This window comes from Petromyzon marinus, chromosome 41, assembly GCF_048934315.1.
Source record: "Petromyzon marinus isolate PM22_M1 ecotype Great Lakes invasive population chromosome 41, UKy_Petmar_22M1.pri1.0, whole genome shotgun sequence".
In the NCBI taxonomy this organism is placed as follows: Eukaryota; Metazoa; Chordata; class Hyperoartia; order Petromyzontiformes; family Petromyzontidae; genus Petromyzon; species Petromyzon marinus.
Window position 1 is genome coordinate 6,960,588 of NC_133707.1, and position 18,153 is coordinate 6,978,740.

Consider the following 18,153-nt stretch of genomic DNA (forward strand, 5'->3'; position numbering starts at 1 on the left):
AGTTTGCGGTGTCTCTCTCTCTCATCATCATAATCATCAAAGTGGCTAGGAGATGTTAACTACCTCGCCTGGTATACAGGAGATCGTGGGTTCGATCCTGACCCCTGACGCCTGCTGTTTATTTGGAGTTTGCGGTGTCTCTCTCTCTCTCCCCGTAGTCACGTGGATTTTTATCTCGGTCCTCCGGGGTTTTCCCTCCACATTTATAAATTATCAACACGCGTTTAGAGTATTTGGCTGCTAGAAATGTTCACGTGATCAGCCACTTCGTCCAGGAATCATTTATGGCCAGGTGAACATCTGAAAATGGGCCATGTAGCTCAGTGGGCCCTTACCTGGTTAAATACAATTTTAAAAGATGTTTTTGGTGCGTTGAGCCGTCAAGGAGAGCATCCGCTCTCGTAAACTGTGGAGCTTTCTTCACAGAGGCAAGGCCTGTCGGGGCCTCGAGGCTTGTAAAACCAGTTAACCCGTTAGCTTGTAAAACAAGCCATCGTTCTCAGCCTGTCTCTCTCGAGTACGGTGGAAATCCCATCGAGTGGGAATGAGAAGGAACAAAAAAAACCCCAACGCGTTCAGACCAAAACAAAATATGAAGCTGACGCACGCGACGTTGTCATCACGAGGACTGAGGTCATTGGGCCGCGCGTGTCAGAGCCGCGCGCGTTCACTGCACGGGGTCGGCGTCGTCACCCGTCGCACGGGCCTCGAAAACAAAAACAGTCGGCCCAACGGGGAGCGACACAGCGCGATGGGCCGTGAGCGAGTGGATGGGACAGTTTGTAGTTGGCACGGGCAGAGTGGGTGGGTGGGTACGTACGTATGGTATGTATGTGTTTGCATGTACATGTATACACACACACATACATGCATACATGGAGAGCGGTTAGGGCAGCAGGTCAGCCCGCTGCGCTGCGAGCCGAGTTTGATTCCCGCTCACGGCCAACACCGGTGACGGGTATCTGAACCGCTCGTGGGCCTCCCCTAGGTCGGCTCAGCCTCAAATGAGTGCCCGGTGCGGAGACAAAGGTAGAGACAAAGGCGGCTGGGCGTGGTGTTGGCCACCCAGCCCCTCGTGTGCCGTTCCGGCCTCCTTATGTGCTCGCTACCAGCACTTGCCCCAACAGTCTGTCCAGGCTATACGATGGGTCTTCGTCTTAGATTCAGCCGTATTCACGAGGAAATCCTCACCGAGTCTCAAGACTCTTCTGCAGGCGGGTACTGCGTTGGGATGTACGGCCAATTCCATTATATTATCGATGAGTCATGCATTCATAGTAAAACGGCGCTGGCAGTGCATGTATGTTGGATTTCTTTTGCACCGTACGTAGCCAACTGCGCGAATCGGAGGTGTGGGTCGCGTGTCGAGACGTGGGTCGGGGTGTTGGGGGCAAACGGGGAAGGAGGCAGTGGGGGGCAAGGGGTGCGTGGGAGGGGTAAGTGGGGGGGGGGCGTGGGGGGGTGCGTTGGGGGGGGGTGCGTGGGGCGTGGGGGGGGTGCGTGGGGCATGGGGGGGTGCGTGGGGGGGTGCGTGGGGGGTGCGTGGGGGAGTGTACATGGGTGGGTACGTGGGGGGGGTTCGTGTGGCGTGGGGGGGGTGCGTGGGGGGGGGGTGCGTGGGGGTGCGTGGGGGGGTGTGCATGGGTGGGTACGTGGGGGGGGGGTGCGTGTGGGGGGGGTGCGTGTGGGGGGGGTGCGTGTGGGGGGGTGCGTGGGGGGGTGCGTGGGGGGGGGCGTGGGGGGTGCGTAGGGGGGTGCGTGTGGGGGGGGGTGAGTTCATTTGTCTGCACGTGAGGAATGCTTTTACCCCTCGGCTGTGGTGAGGATTTAGACCGGAGGTCGTGGTTCAAAGGTCGTAGTTCAGGATTTTACTCAGTTGGGTCTTTCTTTGGCTTCGGCGGAGCGGGTGGGGTGGAGAGGAGGAGGGCCGCATGTCGAAATTGGATAGTCACACTCACACTCGCACACATTAATTACACACTTACACTCGTACACACACATTAATTACACACACACACATTAGTTACACACTCACACTCGTACACACACATTAATTACACACACACACATTAATTACACACTTACACTCGTACACACACATTAATTACACACACACACATTAGTTACACACTCACACTCGCACACACATTAGTTACACACTTACACACACATTAGTTACACACTTACACACACATTAGTTACACCCTCACACACATTAGTTACACACTTACACACACACATTAGTTACACACTCACACACATTAGTTACACACTTACACACTTTAGTTACACACTCAAATTACACACACACACATTAGTTACACACTCACACTCGCGCACGAATAAGGGAGCAGGCGGTCTGGCCAATGGCAACGCGTAATTAGATGGCAGTGGACGTTATTAAATTATAACTTTAATTTTGAATGCGAGCTAAAATATTCCCAAACGAATCCTAAAACTGTTGCCTGATCTAGCAGTCCCTTTACTTTCCAGAAATGACACCATGTCTTTTTTTTATTACTCGCAATTCACCTTCTTTGTATTAAAATTATAATGACAGATTTATTTTTAATATATTTTAGTTCATACTGACACTCCCTTTATATAACTCATGGCACGAGAGTTGGTTAGTGAGTCTAAATTATGTTTTATTTGACCTCCTTAAATAACGGATGGTGACTCGACTGATTTGAGAGGATGGTGGAATTCCACGTGTGATGATCAGAATCAGAATATGGAGGAATCCGATGAGCTATAAAGCTCTTTGTCACAGATGTCCAGTAGGGGCGGGGGTCAGAACGTTACAACAACAAACAACACTAAAACACAATAGGAGTGCAAAGTATAGGGAAGGTAAACAAACCAAATGAAACAAATATACAAATACAACTAAACTATTGTTTTTATTTTACCAGGTAAGGTCCACTGAGCTATCAACCTAATTTTTCAGAAGCGACCTGGCCACAAATGATAGCTCAACGAAGTGGCTTATCATGTGGAAATGTATAGCAGCCAGATGATCTAAATAATCTAAATGCATGTTTGTGATGATGATGATTAAAAAAATAACAATGCCTCACTGAGTCTCAAGAATGTTTTTTTTTTCTTCCAGAAGGTACTACGTAAGATATCTGGCCTATTTACTAATTGTACATCTTACCATCATTTAACCGTGACGTTTGTTGTTTCATTAATTTGACTATTGAATCAATCTGTGTGGCGCTCCGCGTGTCATTAGGCGATCGTTCTCTCCAGGCACTCAATAGTCATCCCAATTGCGCAGGGGATGGCAACCAAAAAAACAAGATATATGTTTTTTTTCTTCCGAATTCTGTTAACGAAAACTCTACATTTCAAGAGCTACAATGAACGCGAATAGGAGACGGTGGTCATGAACAGATAACGTCACAGGGCAGTCCGTAAAGAGCCGAATGCGGTTCCGCAGCCGCGGGTTAATTGGCCTCAACGTCCAAATGCGAGAGACTTAAATAATAATAAAAAAGACTCCAGAACTTTTGAGACATTCCTCGACGAGTATAACAAATTATATTGTGACGCTGCTGTTGCTGCTGCTGCTTGCGTAGGCAGTGGTGCACGATCTAAGGATAAAATAAAAACATCAAAACATTCGTCAAAAACAGCACCGTGTGTGTGTGTGTGTGGCCTCGAAAATATATATACGATAGGAGACGTTTCGGACAACCCTTCTGCATAGCATGCACATGTGGTATGAAGGAGCGAATACGAAGACAAAGATCCCACCGTGAAGCCTTAGCAGGCTATTGAGGGCAAGTGCTGTCAGCGAGCGGAACCTATGGATGCTGGAATGGCGTACGATAGCGGTGGATGGCCAGCACCACGCCCGACCGCCTTTGTCTCTCTCGTGGTGCAGCTAACACCCGCCCCTCCGATTAGCGCGGCTGTCTGTGTGCGGTGCGACAAATTCAACATGCATAATGCACACATTAAGACACAGTGATAATTATGATAAATAATTCCGATATTATTTGAACCTGTAATTCTAAAATTAAAACTAAACTATTTTAATATTACCAGTTAAGGCCCAATGAGCTATGTAGCTCTTATTCAGAAGCGACATGGCCACAAATGATAGCTCAACAAAGTGGCTTATCACGTGGAAATGTATAGCAGCCAAATACTCGAAACGAGTTGATGTTCTTCTTGGTTCTTTCGGTAAAGTCACGTAGAATGGAAATGAAATAATAAAAATAAAACATGATAAAATATTTTAACCAAGAAGATTAATCCCTGCAGTCACGAAAGCTTTAAATCGAGTTGATGCTGTTCCTAAATGTGGAGGGGAAACCCGGAGGACCCGAAGAAAAATCCACGCGTCCACGGAGAGAGAGAGAGAGAGAGCGATACATCGCAAACTCCAAATATACAGCAGCAGCAGGCGTCAGGGGTCGGGATCGAACCCACGGACCTCCTGTATACCAGGCGAGGGAGTAAACATCTCCTAGCCACCGCGGCGCCCATTAGCCCGCGAGAGGCCCACCCTTCCTGCCTCGTCAGGCCCCGCAGCGAGCGCGGCTCACGGAGACCCCGGCGCGTACGTGACTGTGATAAGAAAACGAAGCTGTGCACAATCGCACGCATCCGTTCACAGCTGAGCTTTTATTTTTGTACCCCACCCCCACCCATCACTGCCCCCCGCCGTCCCCCACCAGCACCCCCCCCCCCAACCCCCCGTAGTTTTTTTTTGTACACTAGCCATCCAGACGCCAGCAATTTCCCAATTACGGCCGGCTTCACCGCTCAATTGCCCTCCGTTTTACTGTGACGGCTCCAGTCAGGTATCCGGGAGCCGTGGGGCCACAGCACGGGGAAAGGGGTGGGGATAAGGGATAGATCCCCCACTCCTCCTACCTCCCCCCGTATCCTGTCCAGACCTACTCATCCAAAAACCAGAGCTAGCAAGGGCCGCCGAGCCGTGGAAGCCACTGTGCTTACCAGAAGGTCCACTCGCGTGGACAGACCGTCCAGCTGGTTTCAGTAAAGGTGTCCCGGTGGTTTTTTTTTCTTTCCCGCAACCCCTTCGCCCGGTGCCCCTTTCGAACCCCCGCATGGACAGTCCGCCTATGGTACTTTCTGACTTGAGCCTGTAGATGGTAGCTGGATGATATTTGTGCGTGCGTGGGGAGCGGTGGTTTACCGGTTAGCGCGCTGCGCTACGAACCTGGCGACCCGAGTTCGGTTCGGTTCCATGGCCAATACCGGTGACGATTTTCTGAACCGGTCCTGGGCCTCCCCTCGGTCGACTCAGCCTCAAGTGGGTACCTGGTGCAGTTTATAAACATTGCCACTGGGGATACAAAGGCGGTCGGGCGTGGTGCTGGCCACCCACCCCCTCATGTGCCGTACCGTGCCGGCCTTCATAGGTGCTCGCTCACAACACAATCCTCAACCGTCTGTTAAGGCTATACGAGGGAGAATTGTACTGTAGTCGTGTTTGTATGCGCGTCTCTGTATGCACGTCTCTGTGTCTCTGTATGCACGTCTTTGTATGCACGTCTCTGTGTGTCTTTGTATGCACGTCTCTGTGTGCACGTCTCTGTGTGCACGTCTCTGTATGCACGTCTCTGTGTGCACGTCTGTGTGTGTCTGTGTGCACGTCTCTGTGCGTCTCTGTGTGTCTCTGTGGATGTTTCTTGTTTTGCCAGCTCACACCATCTTTGGCAGCTAAATTCAAATATGTTGGTGAGGCCGCCACCGGCTTCTACTGCTTTGGCATTGGTGTACAACAACAATGAACACTGCAGCAAAAACACAACTCAACACATTGGTGAGAAACGCTGTGTACCCTTAAAAGAAAAATAAGTAATAGGTGACGTTTCGGGCAATGGCCCTTCTTCACAGTGAATATCTGCGTGTTCTAATAAATATGGCATAGCACATTGATTGTGGTTGAAGGGCCACTGCCACGTGTGTGTGTGTTATGAAAAAGATCCATTTCCCAACACGTCTATTGCATGTACGTTTATTTGATTTCAAGGCGGTTTCATTGACAAATGTATGGAGTTGTTTTGTGATTTTTTTTTTGCAGCTGTATTGCCCTCGATTGCTGCATTGCAACTCAGTTGCTTGACGTTTCAACTCGGAAGATTGCTTGCAATCCATCGGGTGCAATTGCACCCTACTCTATGATATAAGCATGCGAAGTTAACACTGTATCACCCCACAACCCCCCCGATCTCTGTTACCCTCATCCCCCGAATCCCTCCAGTTGTCTCGCTTATACTTGTGTAGCTGGTTCACTTGAGAGACACACAAATTCAGGAGGCAACACGTTTATGCTATGATCACAACGGGGTAACTACATAGCCAGTAACCACCACGGGGTAACTAGATAACCGGTAACCACCACGGGGTAACTATATAAACGGGTCAGGTCAGTCGGCACACTGCCTGACCCACGATGCCGAGCAGGAAGACCGGAGACGGAGGAGAATACGCAGCAGGGTGGGTTACATTCCAGCAGACAGCCCCGATGGGACCCCGGGACCTCCCTTTTATGCCCCCCAGCGTGGCCTGGCTCCGCCCTCTGGAACTTCCCAGAAGATTCTGGGCCATACACCACGTGTCCCTCCTGTCACCTTTGGCCCACATCCTTTCCCTATCCTGTCACGTGCCCTTGCCAGCCAACCAGGTTGCTACGTCCTCAGATGCCCCCTCTCTGCCAGACACCAGAACCATGCCCCCTAGGGGCCTCTTCATGACATCGTGTACTCTGCTGGCAGAGAGGGCCACTACACACGCAACTCCTCTCTCTCTGTCGGTAGATGGCGCTAGGCGCCGTAGTGACCCATTATATGTCACTACACATGGACGGATTACATCTGTCGCGAATCATGGTAGTCGAGTCACACTTCTTTGATTAGAGTAAGGAATGTATCGATGTTACATTCCTGAACTGTCGATGTTCATAAAGGACAAATCAAGTTTATATCTACAGTATATGTACATGCGTTACTGTCGAGTTGAGAATACTCTTTGGTTATATTCGGTAAAGTCACGTAGGTAAAAAAATAAAACAACAAAAATCACGACGTTTCGGCCACAACACAAGCGTCCTTCGTCAGGTGAAGGGATCAGGCTGTCTCGAGGACAGCGCTGGAGTGAAACACAGCCACGCTCAGACCGCGACCTTTAAGCTGTGTGCGAGGAAACAAGGTGCCTTGACAAAGGAATTAGCATAAAATTAGCATTTGATTGGCCGACTTAGTATAGAGGTGGTGTACGTGCGGGTGCACTTGCCGTTTGGCGTGGGGGGGGGGAGTTTACCTATTGATGGTGTGAAAAGGGAATTTTTAAGAGCTGCGAAAGTTTGGGGTACCACTACTTGAAAAATATACTGTACCAGCTTAAAGGTCGCAGTCTGAGCGTGGCTGTGTTTCACTCCAGCGCTGTCCTCGAGACAGCCTGATCCTTTCACCTGATGAAGGCCGCTTGTGTTGTGGCCGAAACGTCGTGCTTTTTGTTGTTTTTTTTTACCTACGTGACTTTACCGAATAGAACCAAAGAGTATGGATTCTTGCAGTCACGAAAGCTTTAAATCTAGAATCGAGTTGAGAATGTCGGATTAGTAAACATCCATTAGTAAATATATTAGCAAACGTATCTTAATAAACATCTATTAATACACATCTATTCGTAAACATATATTAGTAAACATCGTTTATCAAACATATCTTAGGAAACATCTAGCAATAAACATCTATTAGTAAACATTATGGTCAGAATGACAGTTGACACCATCGCACAAATACTGCACTTCGTGTTGGGCGGTCATTAAGTCGTCAGGGCAGATAAGTGATGGTCACACATGCGACCTTGCACTCGAGTTCTTGAATCTTTTAGTTTTTTTTTAAGCTGGATGTTATTGGCGTGAGCCCGCGTGTGTGTGTTGTCTTTTTGGCAGCGCTATGAAGCTGGCAACCCGGGTTCGATTCCCGCTCACGGCCAACATCAGCGATGATTTTCTGAAGCAGTTCGACTCAACCACAAATGAGGACCTGGTGCGGTGGTTTTAAGCATCGATACTGGTGGAGACAAAGGCGGTTGGGCCATTGTGTTGGTCACCCATCCCCTCGTGTGCCGTGCCGGCTTCTATCGGTGCTCTCTCACAGCACTTGCCCCAACAGTGTGATCAGGCTATACGGGGGATCTTTGTCTTCGTACAACGCCTGTGATCTCCGTGTGAAAGGCGCTTTAGAAGTGTGAATGATTAATTATCCTTATTAGTTCTTATCACGTATTCGACGCGTATATATTATCATGATAGGCGTTTCGCATCACCTCCCACGTGGTTTCCCACAAAGCATTTCTTCAGGATAAATAAAGATTCTGATTCTGGTATTCCGCAATCCTCGCGATAGAAAAAATAAAAATTCCACCCTGCCTTGCCTTGGAGGCGAAGTTGAAACGTGGATGCAGTGTCCGTAAAAAAAAAACCACGTGGTGAACACCGCTGAATGTGAGAGCGAGGAGCACGCGGTGTTCCCCCGCCCCTGCTCTCAGTGACGGTCGCCTGGAGCACGTGGCAGAGAGGCGCGGCGCGCACTCTCACGCCAGCTGCCACCTTAGCAGTGCCGGATGAAGCTAGTGCGTGGGGTCTGTAGCATATGTTATGAAGGGGCCCTACATATATATACAAAAATCAACACTTAAATATTAAAACACAATTTTTTGTTTTTACTTACATAGTAAGGCAATTGTATTTTTTTCATTTGCTATACGGACAGATAATACGACAAATCGCTAACCTTAAACACCCAGTCGTTCATAAAAGTTGAAGGCGGTATAGTACTATAGTAACAGAGCAAGTGCAGAATTAGTGAACCGGAATTGATAGCTTGAAATAATTTAGCGCGGGGCCCTTGAAAGTGCGGGGCCCGTAGCACGTGTAGCTACTTTCGCTACTAGGATAATCCGGCGCTGCACCTTACTACTGCGCCACCGACAAACAAAATAGTCCCGGGACTTCCAAGTGATTTCCAGCTCCCGCAGGAGGAGCTACCTCGCTCGCAACGAGAGGAACAGCATCCTGGGCGGTTCAGCTGTGACACCACGCGTGGCAGATGAGAGCACGTGGCTCAGGGGCAGGCAGGATCGGTCCTGTCTGCCTCTCCCATTGCACAGCGCCTCTTAATTAATGAATTACTTATATAGCTAACTCGACTACCCCACACCCCCATCGCACGCTCGCATAGCATCGACTTACATATGTACGCGTTTAATTATTTATTTCCCTTGTGCATCTGGTGCTCTGTGTACAAGTCACGTGTTAAAGCAGTCGCTAAATACAAACACCCGCGCCAACCCCACCCACTTTGAAAACAAACAAAATAATAAATAAATGTCGGCGAATGAAGTAAACACGAGGAGGTGGGCGGGTTGCGAGCCGGGGGGGGGGTGGGGTGGGCGGGGGCAGAGGGCAGCACCACGCTGGCTGCGTGCACGCCAATGGGAAGGGGGCAGCACCACGCTGGCTGCGTGCACGCCAATGGGAAGGGGGCAGCACCGCGCTGTCTGCGTGCACGCCAACGGGAAGGGGGCAGCACCACGCTGGCTGCGTGCACGCCAACGGGAAGGGGGCAGCACCGCCTTTGGACTGGAGGCAGTGGCGGGGGGCCTGGGGGCAGTGGGCGGCTGCCCGTTGGCGTTGCAGCAGCTGTCACGGCAGAGGGATGAGCTTCCGCCAGCACAACCCATGGTTGGAGCCCATGGGAATTAAAGAGACCCCCACCTCTCAGCCATCCAAGAGCAATCTTCGGGCGAGTGTATTCATCACCTGACAGTGTCGCTGTTATTGCTATGAGCGACTTCGTGAATGTTGTAACTGGACGAACATCCCCAACGCAGGACGCGCCTGCAGAATTGTCTCGAGACTCATTGCGCACGACGTGCATGCAACAAACAAACCACAGTGCCCTCGATGATCTCGTCAAGGAGCATGAACCATCGTCACGCGAACTCCGATCGTCATCCTCACAGCGGCAGATTTTGGCTCAGCCATCGAGCAAAGATGGTCACGGCATCGCGCGCTTTCGGATGCGCTTAAGCGGCCGTCTGGAACGCTCTTACTACCGATATTATGCACTTTTACATCGTCTAGATTGAACACTCATTTCTTCATAACTGCTTTTTGCTTTCGCATCGTACGTAGCCAACCGCGCCAATAGGAGGTGCGGGGGAAGGACAACGAACTAATCACAAAAAGCAGTTCTAAAGAAATGAGTTTTGAATCTAGTAAAAGTGCATGGCTCCAGTGGGTTTCCCAATTTCGCAAGGAAGAGAGTTCCAGACGGCCGCAGAAGTGCATCTGAAAGGGCGCGATGCAGTAACCGTCTTTGTTCGGCGTTTAGCCAAAAGCCGCTGCTGCTGCTGTTGCGACGATAAGAGCAGTTGGAGTGATCAGGCGAGGTACTGTGGTTCATTTGTGGCACATTCACACCGTGGACGAAGCATCTGATGCACGTGGCTCGTGACATCTTGGCGATGAATTTCTTTTTTTTCCACTTTAGGCTGGCGGCTGGTTGGCTCGCCAGAAATGTTAGACTTTAAAACGTGAATCATCCGCTAAGAAAACAAAATAAAAACTTCTGCTGCTGCTGTGAGAATGACCGGAGGATGGTGTCTGGAAACTTAGCGAGGCTATCTTGGCTGATATTTTTTTTGTATATTTGATCAAGACAGAGCCAACTGACCATTGGTGAGATAATTGTATTATCTCACCAATGTTTGCTTGTTTTGATTTCTATTGATCTATCTATCGTACGCTAAGCTTGGTTCGTCTTTTGAATGTTCATTGCGAATAATTTGTGTATCATTGTTGTTGTTAAAATACTCTTTTTTATTTTACCAGGTAAGGCCCGCTAAGCGATATAGCTCTTTTTCAGAAGCGACCTGCTCACAAATGATAGCTAAAAAAAGTGGCTTATCATGTGGACATTTATAGCAGTCAAATAGTATAAACGCATGTTCCTAAATGTGAAGGGCAAAACAGGAAGATCTGGAGAAAATCCACGCGACCACGGGGAGAGAGAGACACGCAAACTCCAAATGTACAGCAGGCGTCAGGGTCGGGATCGAACCCACGACCTCCTGCATACTAGGCGAGGTAGTTAACATCTCTTAGCCACCGTGATGATGATGATGAAAGAGAGAGAGACGCAAATTCCAAATATACAGCAGGCGTCAGGGTCGGGATCGAACCCACGACCTCCTGCATACCAGGCGAGGTAGTTGATATCTCTTAGCCACCGTGATGATGATGATGATGAAAGAGAGAGAGACGCAAATTCCAAATATACAGCAGGCGTCAGGGTCGGGATCGAACCCACGACCTCCTGCATACCGGGCGAGGGAGTTTACATCTCATAGGCTCCCCATACTGCAGCGCAGCCAGCCGCCCTACGTGGCGATGTTTCGTGGAGGCGCGGCGAAATTGACTTCATATCGTTCGCTTGAGAATCTCAGAAATGCGTGACGATAATCAGAGTCGACCTGAAGGAGAGTTTGAACGGTTATATTAATTTATTTTACGTGCCTACTGTGTGATGAAGGCTGCTGAGCAAAACACAGCGTGGTCACGATGATAACGATCCCCCCGTATAGCCTTAAACGGACTTCTAGTGGCAAATGCTGCTAGCGAGTAGCACATATGAATGATATCTACTGGGCATCTGTTGGTAAAAAAGAGAGCTTTATAGCTCATCGGATTTGTCTTGTATAAATAAAGATTCTGAAGGCCGCCACGTATTTGATGCGGTGTGTAAACACCGCCACTTGGGAGACAAAGGCGACCGGGCGTGGTGCTGACCACCCACCCCCGTGTCCGCCTGCACAGTTGCTCGCCAAGGCACTTGCCGCAACGGTCTGTTGAGGCTATACGGGGGCGGGGAATCTTTACCTTCGTCTTTGCAATCGTCGGTAACCACGCCGAGCGGGGCCCGTGAGCTCATGGTGGCTTGGGAGCTCCGCTGTCATCATCGCTCACTTCATTTGTAGACTCGTGACAATCGCCGCCTCTCCCTTCTGCAGACGCTTCGCAGGACTCTCATTGAACGCGAGTCTCGAGACTCGGTGAGGCTTTCCTGGTTAAAAAAAGCGTTAATTTGTTAGTAATAGTAAATAGCAGACACGCTCTTGGTAGAATGTTCGGTGTTAATCACGGTCGGTTGGAGCCGGCCTTTAAACCTACCCCGAGGGCCATCCCGAGGGCCCCCCCGAGGGCCCCCCCGAGGGCCCCCCCGAGGGCTACCCCGAGGGCCCCCCCGAGGGCCACCCCGAGGGCCACCCTGAGGGTCCCCCCGAAGGCCCCCCCGAGGGCCACCCCGAGGGCCCCCCCGAGGGCCACCCCGAGGGCCACCCTGAGGGTCCCCCCGAAGGCCCCCCCGAGGGCCACCCTGAGGGCCCCTCCGAGGGCCACCCCGAGGGCCACCCTGAGGGCCCCTCCGAGGGCCACCCCGAGGGCCACCTCGAGGGCCCTCTTTGTACACTTCATAATTTCCCTAGAGGCACACAGCAGCCAGCGGCAGTGAGTGAGTGGCCCTATATTGCTGATGATCCCCGAATAAGCGTGAAACGCAACACAGCCGTCAAGTGCACTGGTTACGTCTGCGGGGATATTGGGATGCTGTCCCCCCCCCGCCCCCCCCCCCCCCCACAGGTGACACGCGCACTCAATGCGACACCATCATCAACACATCTCGTGTGTATCTGTGTATGTATGTATGTTGTGTGTACGTACGTTCCTTCGCACCGCATGTCGCCAACCAGTGTGGCCACACTGGGACTCGTCTGCGGTATCGAGGCGGCGCGAGGAACGGTCGGGCAAAGATGTCCAAGAACCACTTCGTCGTCGCCGACCCCGCTCCGTTCGTCTTCCTGCCTTCGAGGTGCCGCGCCAGTCACGGGCCCTGCTGCTGCTCAACAGCTTCCGTGCCAGGCCAGGACCGTGTGTCGCCACCCTCCTCTCCCTCTACACCCGGGGGGCCAACGTGACCACCCCAGCCCGCTCTGTGGACGTGCTCAGCGACACACCGCGTGCGTCATTGTTGAATACATCTTATTTGACCAGGTAAGGCCCGCTGAGGTTGTCGGCGAGCGGCCCCTCAACGGACTCGACGGTGGACTCAGCTGGTCTCAGGTGGACTCAGGTGGACTCAGGTGGGCTCAGGTGGACTCAGGTGGACTCAGGTGGACGCAGTTGGTCTCAGCTGGTCTCAGGTGGACTCAGCTGGTCTTAGGTGGAATCAGGTGGACTCAGGTGGTCTCAGGTGGACTCAGGGGGACTCAGGGGGACTCAGGTGGACGCAGCTGGTCTCAGTTGGTCTCAGGTGGACTCAGGTGGACTCAGGTGGACTCAAGGGGACTCAGGTGGTCTTAGCTGGTCTCAGGTGGACTCAGCTGGTCTCAGCTGGTCTCAGGTGGACTCAGGTAGACTCAGGGGGACTCAGGTAGACACAGGGGGACTCAGGGGGACTCAGTTGGTCTCAGGTGGACTCAGCTGGTCTCAGGTAGACTCAGGTGGACTCAGAGGGACTCAGGTAGACACAGGGGGACTCTGGGGGACTCAGGTGGACTCAAGTGGGCTCAGGTGGACTCAGGTGGACTCAGGTGGACTTAGGTGGGCTCAGCTGGACTCAGGTGGACTTAGGGAGACTCAAGGGGACTCAGGAGGACTTGGATGAGCCAGGGGCCCTCTCTCCACACTGCAGATTAAACCGTTTTTGCCATTCAATTTTGAATGGCAAAAATAGTTTTTGTGCAGTTATTGGTGACCAGACTGAGACCATCAATCAACTCGCCACAACGTAAGGCCCCGGCTGAATCACATGGGTGGCTGAAACCCTGGACTCACTCGCAAACACATGACCTCAGCAGTGCCAGTGGAGCCTGTTTCCCCTTCGCCACCTGGCCACCTCACTTGAACTTAACTTCTGTTAGGCGTGGACGCTGGCCATAAATCCTCGTGTGCACAAACATTCGTGAGATTGTTAAAAGCTTACACTCCAGCCACCTGAGTCCCAGGGTGAACTGGGTCATATTCTCACGTTGTTTTTGCTGCTTTTGGTTCCAATGGGGAATTTTAAAATTATCCACCCCAGTGAATACTGCAACTGGCTCTTGATTTTATTAGATGCCTGTGTCATTAGGCAATGTCTCGTGTGTGTCGTGTGTGTGTGGTGTGTGCACAATCACAGCTTTTGTTCTGCTGTTTTCCATTGTTGGCTTTTATGAACTCTATCACCGTAAACTACAGCCCATTCTCAATCCACTGCAGGATGGTGGCCTCCCACACCGCGTCGGTCATCGTGGTTGTCGAAACTAAAACAAAGTATTTGTATTTTACCAGGTAAAAGCAGAACGAGCTACGTAGCTATTTTTTTCAGAAGCGTCGTGGCCACAAATGATAGCTCAACGAAGTGGCTTATCACGTGGAAATGTATAGCAGCCAAACACTCTAAACGCCCGTTGTTTCTAAAAGAGGAGAAAAAAAATCCACGCGACCATGAGGAGAGAGACACGCAAACTCCAAATATACAGCAGCAGGTGTCAGGGTCAGGATCGAACCCACGACCTCCTGCATACCATGCGAAGTAGTTAACATCGAACCACTGTGGTGGCCCCACGGTGGCGAGAGGGTTTGACCATACCTCACCGGGGCCGGTGAATGCGGGCTGCTGATGGATTGAGGTGTGGTAGTCCTTGACCGGTTCGTCCATTTTATTCGCAACCGATCGTAGCCATAGCTGAGAGTTGAACGCGGGACAGCAAGTTCAGAGGGGCTGTGCGATAACTGCTGCATCGTTGCACCTACCTGATTTATGGACTGTGCTGTTTACCCAGAGATCTGAGTTTGATTCCGGGCCACGGCGAACATCAACGGTGAGCGATATACGAGGCAGTCCTGGGCCTCCGCTTTAATTAATCCGCATTGACCAGCGTGGTGAAGTATGGTCAAACAATGTCCATGACCGACCCAATGCAAAGAGGCCTTCATCCAGCGGTGGATTTATGTAACATCGTCTGAATCTTTATTTTCAGAATTATAATATTTAATTAGATTGGGGGAATCCGATGAGCTATGAAGCTCTTTTTCACAGATGTCCAGTATTGACAAAAAGCTAAAATGTTTTGATAATTCAGCAATTACTGAACTTTACGCATTAGTCTCTCTCGGAATAAAACCAAATGCATATATAAAGTGCATTGAATTGTTACGCAATCCACCCCACTTAAAAAAAAAACTCTCTTCAACTCTAATAATGCATTCTAGAACTTGAAACGAATCCTGTGTAAGCTATAGCAGGGTAAATCAATGAATAATTATCCATTATAAACACAAGGTATCGTTTAAAACGATAGAATTTATGAGTGTGACTTCATTCTACAGCACTTTTGGTTGACTGCTGCTTGTTTGGAAAATCTTATTTAACTTTGCGTGAGGTGTTTGATATTTAAATGTTATATTATTCACATTGCATACCAATGCACCTTGGTGATAATAAGCCCCAATGATGGGCAACGCATTTCATATTCAGTGGCACGTCATAATATGATATTAACAATAAATAATGTAAGACTCATAGCAGATCGATTTACGGGTAAGTAGAAACAATACCTACCCATAACAACTGCGTCACGGCAAGAGGATTTATGACCATACTCACCACGGTATGTGAGTTGCGTGGGTTGGTGAAGAGATGAGGACCCTGGAGCGGTTCATATCTCACCACCGATACAATAGTCACAAGTCGGGACTCAAACTTAGGTCGCTCACTGACATTTGTACGACCGCTCAGAAACAAAGCTGGGTTTGAAGTATCAGTGCACACAAGTCGCCGGTCTATGCCACTGCGTGATTGGATGTCTCTGAGATCTTTAAAAAAAAATCTTCTTCAAAAGAATCACCCCTCAAAGTCCACGGATTTGGCTTGAACAGCCAGCCCATCGCAGAGATTCAGATAAAACGCATGTACGCATTCTTATGTATTTCACACCGTACGTAGTCAACCGTGCTCATCGGAGGTGTACGGGAAAAAAACAACAAACTAACCACACAAAACTGTTTTAAGGAAATGAGTTTTCAATCTAGAGTAATAGGTGCACAGCTCCAGTGGCTTTCTAATACTGGAAGGACGAGCGTTCTAGACGCCTGCAGACGCGCATCCGAAAGCCCGCGATACAGTGGCCAATATTTGTTCGATGGGTAGCCAAAAGCCGCTGCTGCTGCGATGATGAGCGGAGATCACGTGATGATGGTTTATGCTCCTTGATCAGCGAGGTACTGTGGTTCATTTGTGGCACATTCACACCGTGGACGAAGCATCTGGTGCACGTGGCTCGTGTCACCTTAGCGATTAATTTGTTTTTTTTTTTCACTTTTCACTGCCGGCTGGTTGGCTCGCCAGAAATGTAGACTTTAAAACGCGAGACATCCGCTAAAAAAACAACTCTACCGGAGCACACGAGCGAGTGGCTGGTTGGGTGGAGCTTGAGGCGGTGAGTTGCTGGTTGGGTGGAGCGTGAGGCGGTGAGTGGCTGGTTGGGTGGAGCGTGAAGCGGTGGGTGTCTGGTTGGGTGGAGCGTGTGGCGGTGAGTGGCTGGTTGGGTGGAGCGTGAGGCGGTGAGTGGCTGGTAGGGTGGAGCTTGAGGCGGTGAGTGGCTGGTGGGGTGGAGCGTGTGGCGGTGAGTGGCTGGTTGGGTGGAGCGTGAGGCGGTGAGTGGCTGGTGGGGTGGAGCGTGAGGCGGTGAGTGGCTGGTTGGGTGGAGCGTGAGGCGGTGAGTGGCTGGTGGGGTGGAGCGTGTGGCGGTGAGTGGCTGGTTGGGTGGAGCGTGAGGCGGTGAGTGGCTGGTAGGGTGGAGCTTGAGGCGGTGAGTGGCTGGTTGGGTGGGGCGTGAGGCGGTGAGTGGCTGGTTGGGTGGAGCGTGAGGCGGTGAGTGGCTGGTTGGGTGGAGCGTGAGGCGGTGAGTGGCTGGTTGGGTGGAGCGTGAGGCGGTGGGTGTCTGGTTGGGTGGAGCGTGAGGCGGTGAGTGGCTGGTAGGGTGGAGCTTGAGGCGGTGAGTGGCTGGTGGGGTGGAGCGTGGGGCGGTGGGTGTCTGGCTGGGTGGAGCGTGAGGCGGTGAGTGGCTGGTTGGGTGGAGCGTGAGGCGGTGAGTTGCTGGTGGGGTGGCGCGTGAGGCAGTGAGTGGCTGGTTGGGTGGAGCGTGAGGCGGTGAGTGTCTGGTGGGGTGGAGCGTGAGGCGGTGAGTGGCTGGTGGGGTGGAGCGTGGGGCGGTGAGTGTCTGGTGGGGTGGAGCGTGAGGCGGTGGGTGTCTGGTGGAGTGGAGCGTGAGGCGGTGAGTGTCTGGTAGGGTGGAGCGTGGGGCGGTGGGTGTCTGGTGGGGTGGAGCGTGAGGCGGTGGGTGTCTGGTAGGGTGGAGCGTGGGGCGGTGGGTGTCTGGCTGGGTGGAGCGTGGGGCGGTGGGTGTCTGGTTGGGTGGAGCGTGGGGCGGTGGGTGTCTGGTTGGGTGGAGCGTGAGGCGGTGAGTGTCTGGTTGGGTGGAGCGTGAGGCGGTGCGTTGCTGGTGGGGTGGAGCGTGGGGCGGTGAGTGGCTGGTTGGGTGGAGCGTGGGGCGGTGAGTGGCTGGTTGGGTGGAGCGTGGGGCGGTGGGTGTCTGGTGGGGTGGAGCGTGGGGCGGTGAGTGTCTGGTTGGGTGGAGCGTGAGGCGGTGAGTTGCTGGTGGAGTGGAGCGTGAGGCGGTGGGTGTCTGGTAGGGTGGAGCGTGAGGCGGTGAGTGTCTGGTGGGGTGGAGCGTGCGATGGGCTACCAGCGAGGGAGTTTTGGTGTGTGGGGTGTGCAATGGGGAGTCTGTGAGGAGTGTGGTGCTCGCTAACAGCACTTGCCAACATATTGTTAAGTCTATAGGGGGATCCTTGTCTTTGTTTTGGAGTGGTGGTGTCGCGGTTAGCTATTGTAGCGTTAGGAACCCGGTGACCCGAGTTCGATTCCCGCTCACGGCCAACACCATTGATAATTATCTGAACCGGTCCTGAGCCTCCTCTAGGTCGACTCAGCCTCAAATGGGGACCTGGTGCGGCGTGTTAAAACATCGCCACAGGGGAGACAAAGGCGGCCGGGC